We start from the raw sequence: 11,066 nt of genomic DNA, 5'->3' as shown, positions 1-11,066 counted from the left end.
AGTTCAATTATAGCGCTCAACTTAACAAAAATTAGAATCTAATTGTGCGTGACGTTTTTAAACTTAAAATAAAGCTACTAGTCTTCCTAACACTTTCTTTTAAGAGAAGCCTCCAAAGAACTTTGACGAGTTTATTTTGCGACCAATATCATAAATGCCTTTAATACAAAACAATAAGAGAAATGAATTCTCAAGCAGCATTATCACTAAAATAATTTATTTACTCTGTCGAATCCTTTACTAGTTTTAATGTAGACGAAATAAAGCTGTCGATGTAAACCAACGGATTGATAAGGTGAAGTGACTAAGGGCAGGCCGAATAGGTAGCTACTAGGGCTTTAAGGTTCTGATGTGGAGACCACTGACTGGCGGATGACCTTGTTAAGGCCGAAGCTGGATGCAAGCTGCTTCCACCCGGTGACCAAATGATGACGATGATAGTTTTTTGCACGAGAAATATTGTACCAACACGCTGTAACAACTCCATTATACATAAATAAATCTTATTATTCAATCATTCGTACTAATGGAGGCTGACAATTCAAAGCTTTTCCATTACGTTGGCGGTTAATTCAACAATCCGAATATCACGCCATGTCACGCCCTAACAGCCATCGACATCCGAAACCGTAAACCACGTGCCAATCACATGTCAATCTTTTATGATTGGCGTGGTCGAATAGCATATACGCCTTGACCTGCTTGTATTAGACATTTCGTAGAAGGTGACTAAAAGAAGATTTAAGTTTGTGGGCGTTCTCATCAGACGATGTAAAGTGGTATCGATATAGACAGAAGAGATTGAATGTCATTCCTGTACGTACGCACGGTATCCAAGGGTGCCGGTGCATCAGCAGTACATCATCTACTTGATCACCAAGGGTCGTTTAAAGAAAAGGAATTTCTATTAACACTGAGGAAGGATAAATCCCTCCATAAAGTAAAAAATGATGTATGTATATATTTATTCAAAGGTTCTCAAGTGGACCGCGAGTCACTGGAAGCGACGCAGGTGTACCGTTCAGTCTATGCCTTGCAATTTGCGTCGATCAGCTGAAAAGTAGAAGAGGAAGATTTGCTTTTCAAGACTGTTAACTAAGTTACTTTATACAAAAAATTTTAATTAACATAGATCATCTACTTATGCCATAACAATATAATACATGTTGTGCTATATGCAATATTTGCTATCGCATTAAGAAATGAGTTACAATTATAACTACTCATATAAGCCAGGGCTCTTTCATCATCCGCCTTCGATCGTTCGTCACCGTACTTTCAAACAACGCCCACTGCTATAGGTCTCCCTCAAAGATATTTATGGTAGAAAATATCAAAATTGCCATGCACACGTAGCTACTTGGCATGTGGGTTAGCGATGGTACGCAAAAGATGCTGCTGTCCATCCTCTGAAAACTTATTCGTGAGCAGCGATAATCCTATATAAATAATGCGCTATGTGAATTATATAAAATCGAATTTTGAGAAACGAACCCGCGACCCACTTTCGCAAGTCTCAGTCCACTATCGCTGGTGGCTGTTACTACTTCTATCTTTGCTCCCTATAAAAGTGTATTAAGCTAAGCATCCTGCGCGTCGAACACAAGGTCACTTTAAACACTATTTGGGCAGAAATATAGGCCAGATAACAAAATGAGTTTGTTGAACGATGATCAGATATATATATATATAAAACTTAAATGATATACAAAACTGGCGCATTAAGGATGTTTATTTATTTCTATATTATCTTTTCTCGTTTACTGTTTGCTGGTTCTGTAACCAAGAGAGATATCATTCATTTTGCGACAGGAAATTCTTTGTTACGAGTTCTTTTGTACATTGTATTATTTAGAAAAATCATGAACACATTCCGAGAAATCTTTTGTCTTTTATCAAGTCGGTTGGCTATATTAAGTCCTCCTACTTATACATTTATGAAATCAGTGAGATCTATCCAATTATGGTAAAATGCCAAGTTTTACTGACATAAATCATTAAAATTTAACGAAGTCATTGCCTGATCAAGTCTAACTACACAGGCCTCTTAAACTTTCAAGCCAACGTAAATCTTTGATAATTATGAAGCTTTTGTTTTTGTAGTCATTTCACTTTATAATGCTGCCCACATTAAAAACGAAAAATCTTTGATATTATATAAAATTAGAATTGTTAAAAGACACATTAACACGGCCTAGACGTCATGGAACTCAGATATTACAAATTAAAAAAATACCATGGGTTAATGATACATATTTTATAGATTAGTGCGAAAAAATCACATCGATCGTATTACAGTTCTGATGTGACGACCACGAACTACATGCGGGCAGCTATTTAATATTTAATGGAATCAGGCGTTACCTTGCGGAAGTCCACCCTAAGTAAGAAAAGGACCAATATTTAGCCACTTCCGCGCATGCAGTGGTAGTCGTGCAACAAAGTGCACCGCCCGCCAACCCGCTGACAAATGCGCATGCGGCAAACAATGCGAACTACACAACTGCCACCGTCAAATCACTCAACACGTGTTTCACCCCTCCACGGGGCATCTTCAGGAGTTATATTACACCGATTAGTGCCAAACACAGAGTGTGAACATGTGTGTGAATGTGCGAATGTGGCTAAATATTGGTCCTTTTCTTACTTAGGGACTTTTTTATTACTCTAGGCCCTGCAGTGGGCGTCTTTGGGGTGACATGATAATGATGTAATATGAAAAGGTGTAAGGTATTTTTTCATACGACTGCATAGATAAGAATCTATAGGAATACGGCTTGTAAGATAATAATAATAGGCTTGTATACACCTAATTTAAATTAGAAACACTGACTTCAGGTAAATAACTTCAAGTAATAAACCCACTGACAAGCTTTGACGAATTGATGACAAAACAAATAAGTTATTAGATCAAATAAAAGTGAAGTACAGTAGAAAAGTAACTGAATAATGTCTTTAAGAGGATAATAAAAGCCAAGAACAGTCAGGTGGAAAAATTGAAGCTCTTTGTCAAACAGCATATTTATTATTATCTATAGACAGTAAATTAGTGGGTGTGTTTGTTATATTAAAACGACTTTTTACTAGATACAAATGAATATATATACGGTACATAGACAAAAGTTACTTGTTTTTAATTTTTGTACGTTTATGTGTCAGTCTGTACCGCCTAAACTCAGAAAAGGAGGCACCAATTTTGAAGAGGCTTGTACTAGCAGGTAGCTGATGTAATAAGGCGTAACTAAGACTACTTTATTTTAATAAATAATCATAAAAAATAAACTTAATGTTTTTGTTAAATTCTACGCGGACGAAATCGCGGGCACAGCTTGTTAATAATATAATAATTATTAACGTTAATAATATTGCTGAACCTGCTGCCACAAAAGTATATACTAACTTATTCTTCTGTCGCAGTCTAAGAGAATAAATAAAATAAAACGTGTTTTACAGTGATTACTTGATCAAATGACTTCACATCTTTCTAATATAAAACGTATACTTATAAAAATAAGTGTTCTACTGAAAAACTTTAACGACAATGCTATTAACTAAAGAACAAATCTGATACGCCGTTTTTGTTTTGTTTTTCAAATTTTGACAGACGTCATTTTATTTGTTGGAAGTATTAAAAAGTTTCTCTCCATGAGAACATTTCAGATATTGACGGAAATATATTAAAAAAAAAAAAACAGAATTAGTGGAGTCCTTTCCGAGTTATACATTATTGTATTACCGGTTTTTCTTTCGGCAAAATTAAAGCGAGGAAGTCACATAGGTAGTAGCCGCGAGAAAGTAGCAGCGGGGCTCTCACACATCCAGCCCTCAACGACACAAACCCAGCGCGACCCAGTCGGCCGGCAGAACTCGCGGCTAGCGCGCCTAGACAAGTACGTCTGTCTAGTCAGTGTTACTGATAGTGTACTGAATGAGGAGTTATGTGTGGAGGGCAGCGTGGACCACTCGGCAATCTAAGGAAGGATACTGATCCTACCTCGGATCGCCCACGCTGTTCGCGGCGGCAGCGTCGGGAGGCCGACGCCGTTTACGTAACGGACGGTAGGAAGTGTGGTGAATGATTTTTGAGCATCGCACGCGTTTTTTCGTGCGGTGAGCGGTCGCCAGTGGAGTGGTTGCTGTAGTTGGTGAGTTCTCGCTTGTAGTGTAGTGAGTGTCTGAAGCATGCGGTGTGTAGTTAGTGGATTGTGGGAACCCTGGACTAAGAACGTCTTTAGGACGCCTTACGAGGCTTCTGAAGGAAGTTCCAGAGGAGTAGCGAGAGGAGTTCGTTATGAGGGGATTGGGGTGGGAAGAGGCCTTCGCGAAGTATGCCTTTGAGCATGCCTGAAAGAACTCTTGGACGGTTTCAAGTTGGAGGTCACTGTGGAGGTCGATATTACGTTGGAACTACCTGGCGCCGGTTGAGAGCCGGGTGAAGCGGTTCTGTAACGTCTGTAAGGGTTGTAGTATGTGCGCTGGGGCGTGGGCGAAGACTACGCTTGCGTAAGCGAACACAGGTCTTACACAGGTTTTATAGAGAAGGAGTTTATGTCTGAGGAACAACTTACTTGACGGGCTGAGGACGGAGTAAAGCCTGAACAGTATGGCACGGGCTTTGTTTGTATAATAGTAACCTAGTGTCAAAGGTGACACCTAGGTATTTAACGGTTTTCGTCCAGGGGATAGGGCGACCGCAGAGGGATATGACGCCCGGGTTTTGACCGAGTCTACATCTAAGTTGACGGGATAGTTTGAAGACGATTACCTGACTTTTGTCAGGGTTCACGTCTATGCGCAACTTGTGAAACCATTCGCCTAGTCGATTGGTTGCGCGTTGGAGGTGGCGTGTTAGGGTGGCTGTGTGTTTTCCCGTGGAGAAGAACGCAGTGTCGTCCTTTAAGAGCGCATTGTCGTCCGCGAAGAGGGCTAGGTTGATCTTCGGGTCGAAGCTGCATGCAATGCACCAATGCACCAGCAATATACCCAATATTGCTGGTGCATAGCGAGAAAAGCAGCGGGGACAGGCAAGAGTCCTGGGGGACGCCTGCCCTGGGGGCGTGGGGAGGACAGAGTACCGTCTAAACGATATCTAAAAGGACGATTCGATAAGAAGGCTCCTATGATCTTGACGAGCCGATCGGGCACACCCATTTTGTACAGCTTATGCAATAAGCCGTTATGCCTGACCAGACCTTATCAAATGCCTTGGCGATATCAAATAGTACAGCGCTCGTGGTCAGAGAACTGGGTTTTGCGAAACCTGCTAAAATGTGTTCCGTGAATCGGTGGGCTTAGTGAACAATTTTATCTGTTACATCCGGAATTTTAACTTCTCGGAAGTGTTCACGGACATAACGAGAAATTCGCGTTGAACGTGAGATTTTTGTTCCAAACTTTCCAAGAGAATCCGTAAAACACGAACGAACGAAGTGTCATCGGATAATGTAAATTCCATTTAATTTTTTTTTATAACTTGATATTGTTCCCTTATTTCCATTGTACCGTGTTTTTCGTATTTCTTTTTTATTTGAAAACAACTTAAAGTAATGAACGCAAACTTTCTCGCCTCATTTTTATAAAAGTATTAAGTTTTTACATAAAACAGAATTACGTAAAATTCTTTTCGTTTTATTTAATATCCAATAAAAACCGATTTGATAAATATTTGATATTATACTGCTACCCAAACCGTTTTACCGCGCCTTAGATATGAGACAGGGAAGAAGGGGTGCATAAACGCTGGTGGTAGCAGGATTCATGCCCTTTGCTCCTTGTCCCCACTTCGCCGCGCTTTCCTAAGGCGCGGTACAACTATTTCGATACCACTATATACATGACCTTCATCAGAAATACAGTGCGGAATATATATTCCTACTTAACATCCCAATTTCAGTTTCACACTTTACTACTCGAACATTTTTCTACTTATATGTACGTCTCATGGTACTGACTTCATTTACGCCTTCGCAACACAATCTATTCTTTTCTGGACCCACTCAATATCAGGATGATCAGAATTCATTTGGATTTCAAAGCGAAGTTTCGAAAGCTGTTACTTGATTAGCTTCGTCACTATGATAATATTTTATTATTTAATTCAACTGTTCCAATCACAAATAACATAACAGTAATGTAAAGAAAAATAAAACTAATTATGATTAATTTCAAGAGTCACTTTGTCATCACGAATGTGCTATAAATTCTTCATTTACAGCTTTTACATCTATAACTTTTGTATAGGTAATTATTTAACTTTGAAAATGAAAGCAAAAACTTATTTTTAATTAAGTAATCCGAGATAAGCCAGTCTGCGTTTTAAATTTTACCCTGCAGTCGCGCTAAGGTTATTCAAACGCGATTGAAATGTGAATTTGTTTTACATTTTCTATTAAAATGTTAATGTTAACTTTTGTATTCAATTAGATTTCTGTTGAAAATGAATAAATGTAACCCTTAAGTTTGTTTTTTATCTGATAAGGCTGTTTGTCTGTTTTGATTTACAACTTGACTGGATTTGAGGTTGCATAACATTAAATGTGTTTGATCTGTGCCTTTTTGCAGTGTTTATACCAGAAGGCTCCCTTAGGAACCTCAGCAGGGGCATCTTACAATGTTTATTTAAATCTACTCCTAACTCTTAAGATTATTACCTCCATGTAGTCTTGGCGCAAAAGCCTCTCGTAGTCGACACGGATCGTATTCAGTATTTCTAATCGAGAGTGCTTCAAATGGCCAAAACTTAGCTCGATCTCTAACTATAACCGGATTATCGAAAGAACTTTTAAATCTTACACTAATATTACTTCAATAAGCGTTAACATTAGTAGAAGAAGCCAAAGAAGTAATTCCAGCAGCTTAGACAGCTTCGTCATAGTCGTCATAATCGCCATTATCATTATTTTCATGATTAACATTATTATCGTTGTAGGCGTTTCCAATTTAAGTTTTTAATAGTCTGATTCGACTTCTGTCTTCTGTTACTTCACCCTATGTTGGTAGTGAAGAGCTTCTTTTGCGTCCAAATATATAGTGATGATATACTTCGGCGTTCTTTTATATTTAAAAGAATAGCATACAAACTACAGTCCATAACAATCTTTATTATCGTTATTGTCGTTATTATCATTATCACTATTGTTATTATTACTACAAGTTCCCAACTAGTGCGATATCTCCCTTCTTAAATGCCAGTGTTTTTCATGATGCCGATAAATGATCCAAATGCAAAAGGAATAGGGCATTATGAAATATCTCTTCATAAAAAAATGTTTCGTTGTTTTATTAAATACTAGCTTTAAGTATAAACTAATTGATTTCGTTAATTGGTTCGTTTCTTAATTATATACGTTGTGTGTTCTTTATCTAAATTTGACGCTTTTGTTGTAAAACATTTTTTTTAAATTAATAAACACGTCTATCAGAAGTTAAAGAGAGAGGCGGTATTATTTTTAATTTTATATTTAGAGAGAAGTTGACGTTATTAAAATTATTATTACTATTATATTTAACTCGTCATTCCATTAATATTCTAATAACTACACAAGGGGTTATTGGTATAAAATATTTAAATAGGTTAATGTATAGCTTATGTGTAGCCTCTATCGGTCGAAAAGAGAAAAGAGAGAGAATTGTTTGGTACACCCTAACCAAAACTTAATCATTTCAGAAATAATAAATACATTGATAAATTTTACTATCTGTCACTGTACAAAAATTATAAAATAAATAATTTTTCGTACGACTTTTCGTATCCTACGGCAAAGTAAAAGCGTTTTCGGTTCATCATAATTACATTGACTTAAACCTTATCACAATGTTAAATGAAACATAAAGTAAACAATTTCTGCACAATTTCACATAAGGTAAAAATAAGGTCAGACCAGGGAGACTGATTAAAATTTCTTACCTACAAAATTTTAATTAAAACCAACGTACACAACGCGTAATGAACAGCGTTCATAATTGAATTATTCGCGAGAAGTATTAATGTGATACAATGACGTCGGTTATATGATTACCTTTAATCATGATGTTGATGTTTTTTTTACCTTAATTAAGAATATTCAAATTCTTTATTCAACTTATAATACAATGGACGTTATATCGACAAAATATTGTCATAGACTTTTTAAGAGGGTAAAGATTATCTGAATAACTGCAAAAACGATGTTTTCTGTTTATTAATAGGTAGTAATCAATAAAATATATTTTAAATCTAGCTGTACACAACAGCACCTACAAATAAATATTAATAAAATAGATAATAAAATAAATTATTCTGTTCTCTTAACGTGACATTCAAGTTGTTTTAAAAAATCACTGTGAGTCAGTGTTTATCAACCTTTTATGTGCCATGCTCCACCTAAGCCTTTATGAAATTCTTCCTTTTCCCTATATTACATAAATAATTATGATATTAAAACGAAAGGGTTAAACTCATGTCGAATCCATTTTCGTAATGCTGAAAATCAAATTCAAACCCTAGAACCCCGATGTGGCGTGGGCACCACACTGGGAAACGCTGCTGTAAATCAATGTATGTGTTTTCAATGAGTCGTTTAGTCGATTTCTTTTGGATCTTTTTTTGTTCATTTTTGTTCCAAGGGTTATTTCACTGTAAATTACTTCATAGAAGATATGTGCCTCTAGAATGATTCTTTCGCTTTCAGGATATTTCAATATTCAAAAATAATGTATTCTTTAAGTCTATTGTATGTTCTTCTCAGGTCTGAGGCTTTTATATCCGAATAGATGGTTGTCAAAACTTTACGCCAATATTAGATATTATCCATTTTATGTTGAACAAACAATTTTAGAATTTGGATTTGAAATTTTACGATAAAATTATATAAAACTATGAACCAGAGGTAATTTATAAACTTTTATTAAATAATTTCAGCTTAACCATGTAGTCGCAAAATAATTTTACATTTTCAACTAGTGTTGTCGATATATGTTGTAAGGTATTTTCTTCGAAGCTAAACATGTTGCTGTAAACATTTTGACAAAATTTAGTTTAGATGTACCGGAATAAAAATGAACTTCTATAGAAGTTAATCAATTTACTTTTAATATAATGGAACGGTAATGTAATGGATCAAATCGATTACCGATAATTAGTTTTAAAGAAAATCTCTGTTCCAATGATTTCTTCTTTTCAAGCAATTGCAGTCTATTGTACACAGAAATATATACATGTCGGGTCTTCGTTGAATCAACTCTTAATTAAAACCCGTCCCAACCGAAGGGCGCCATTTTGTATGACTACATAAGTCAAACGACAGCGCAAGCTTATCGACTACTATCACCATCTATTGGCACCGTTCGAAGTTACAGGTTTTCTATATTTACATAAATACATATATATACATAGGCAAATAGCATATGATACAGACGGTAAAAATATACGAGTTACCATTCGTTTAATACACTGAAAATAGTCGCCCGCTTTTTAAATTAAATATAATGAAAAATGAAATCGGAGCTATTCCAGTACAATCGTTTCCGTGTCCTCGTTCAGGTTGCATTCATTACCGTCGCCAAGAACACTTGTAAAGGAGAGCTCTTAATTTCCCCCATTGGGCCCGCGATGCAGATGCTACAAGATTTATTGTTTGCATCTCAACTCACTCTCACAGTACGCTGAACTATATACCAGGAGTATTAAAAGCTATTAAAGTAATTAACATTAATGTTTCATGCGACCTATTTAATGATACAGAAAGTATTGTTTAATAATTTAAAAAATAAACATGTCTTCTATGCTATATATTGTTAACATTAGCGTCTAGATCAGAAGTTTACAGAATTTTATTTTTATACCCGAGTTTCTATCGTGTTTCCAAAAATCTACAAAAAATGTGAAGATTAGATCTATTTATGAAAATTTGCGTTGCAGCAATTTAACCAAGGTATTGATAATTTTCGTACAAAAAATGTTTGAATTGACAGTGCTCTGAGTAGAGGTCAAAAAACTTTACTTTTACAAATATTGTGCACTTATATTCATAGTTGAAGTTAAGCCAAACTTTTCACTTTTAGTTCTTCACTATCGATACCGGATAATATCCGTGGTATTTTGTGGGCCACCATTTTTTTGACACGCCGATCGATGACCTTATTAATGTCGTCGGAAGACACTGCAGGCCGTTTCAAGCGGTCCTACCGACAATCAGCGGGGGAGGAAATGTCCAACCGTGGGCATTTTACGACGATGATGTTCTCTATACTGAACACACATATATCATCGCATTATACGCACAGAGCGTATCAGCTAGAGTAAAATATTTTCAAGTGCTTTTTTTGCCGCACCGTGCGAAGGCTCCCGAGGGAGCCCTTGAGCCCGGTGAAACTATATATCGTAGTCGTTAAACCGATTGAGTCAATGTACCCTTTCGAAGATTTTAACAATTTCTCTATAAACTTACAGCAACTTCAACGATGTTTATTATAATATGATTAACATGTGACTGTAAGCACTGTAAACTTACTTGCTAGAGTCTATGATACTTTATAGTTGCATTTTGTTTTGACAATTATTACCTTAAAGCAAAACGAGATACATTGCAGTCCTAAGCTTAAATTCGAATTTTCAAATTCTCCTCAGCATAGTTTTTTAAGCTTCTCTAAAAGCACTACACGTGTATTCTTGTGTTATGGTAAATCTATAGTAATGATCTGTAAATGCTTGAATTATACGCTAAAAACATTCAGTATTCACAATCAACGTCGCCGAGATTATTGAGTAGTGCAAGTTGCAAGACATCCATTAATTTACTGGACCAACCGCGCAATGCATTATTCATTAATTGTATCACAGAGCGATGTACATTACGTCTGTATACATCTCGGAAAACGTAATAACTATTTAATACACCAATTAAAGATATAAATAAGTATGTCGATAGAAAAATATAATTAGCCACTATTTTGAAACATAAAATATTAGCGACAACTAATTTGGCGTTTACTTGTCTTCTTTTCATTGATCTAATCAATCCGCCATTTTCTATTTTATATTACAGACTTAGATACATTGTCGTTTGAAAGCACTTTTCATGTTTTTC

Source organism: Battus philenor, unplaced genomic scaffold, assembly GCF_028537555.1.
Source record: "Battus philenor isolate CCGP_79_NKW_IND1 unplaced genomic scaffold, ilBatPhil1.0.hap1 SCAF_2, whole genome shotgun sequence".
NCBI lineage: Eukaryota > Metazoa > Arthropoda > Insecta > Lepidoptera > Papilionidae > Battus > Battus philenor.
The sequence above is the reverse complement of the archived record's forward strand: the minus strand, read 5'-3'. Positions refer to the sequence as shown.